The sequence below is a fragment of the Fukomys damarensis genome, unplaced genomic scaffold, assembly GCF_012274545.1.
Source record: "Fukomys damarensis isolate Sample0158 unplaced genomic scaffold, DMR_v1.0_HiC HiC_scaffold_16, whole genome shotgun sequence".
Taxonomy (NCBI): Eukaryota; Metazoa; Chordata; class Mammalia; order Rodentia; family Bathyergidae; genus Fukomys; species Fukomys damarensis.
Genome location: NW_022900928.1, coordinates 1,991,610 through 1,992,147, shown reverse-complemented (window position 1 = coordinate 1,992,147; position 538 = coordinate 1,991,610). Strand labels below are relative to the sequence as shown.

General features: G+C 64.7%; 2 protein-coding genes across 2 annotated transcripts in view; one reads left to right on the top strand and one right to left on the bottom strand.

Moving 5' to 3' along the window:
* The window catches only part of Immp1l (inner mitochondrial membrane peptidase subunit 1), a 57,143-nt gene extending 56,901 nt beyond the window's left edge, over window positions 1-242 (bottom strand). Inside the window, exon 1 of the mRNA XM_010640412.3 lies at window positions 167-242. The gene's annotated coding sequence lies outside the window, so the exon portion shown is untranslated. The remainder of the gene's footprint in view (window positions 1-166) is intronic.
* Elp4 (elongator acetyltransferase complex subunit 4) overlaps window positions 1-538 on the top strand; it is a 154,149-nt gene that overhangs the window by 6,879 nt on the left and 146,732 nt on the right. The window lies entirely within an intron of this gene.

Below are 538 nucleotides of genomic sequence, written 5' to 3'. Positions count from 1 at the left end.
GCGTCCCGGGCGTCCTGGCCCGGAGGCGGCGGCAGCGGGCTCTCTCCTTCCTCGGAGCAGTTGCCCCAGCTCTCGCTTGATCCGGCAGGGCTCTCCGCTCGCCCGCCTTCCTTTCACCCGCCGCGAAGACCGTGAAGGCGAAGGAACGCCGAAGGACAGTACCCACCTCCGGCCCGAAAGGACCACGGAAGACCCCCCTCGACCAAGACCCAAGGGGCGGCTCTCACCTGCGCCCCCAGGAGACTTTCGTCCTTACGTATGCGCGCCTTTCAATAATACTGCTTGCGAGTGGTTGACTGGGGAAGAAAGTCTTATCGCTACTGGCCAGAGGAAGGAGAGGAGGCGGGACTATAGCACAGGCTCTGATTGGTCGACGATTCGCATTCCCAGACTTCTTATTGGGTTCTCACGGCACGCTCCAAGATGGCGGCAGCGGCAACCTGCGGAGCTGGCGCCGGGAGTCCTGAGTCTGTGGCGGCGGCGGTCGACAGAAGCGGTGCTACCAGCTTCCAGAGGAGGGGTCCCAGAGCCGGCGGCG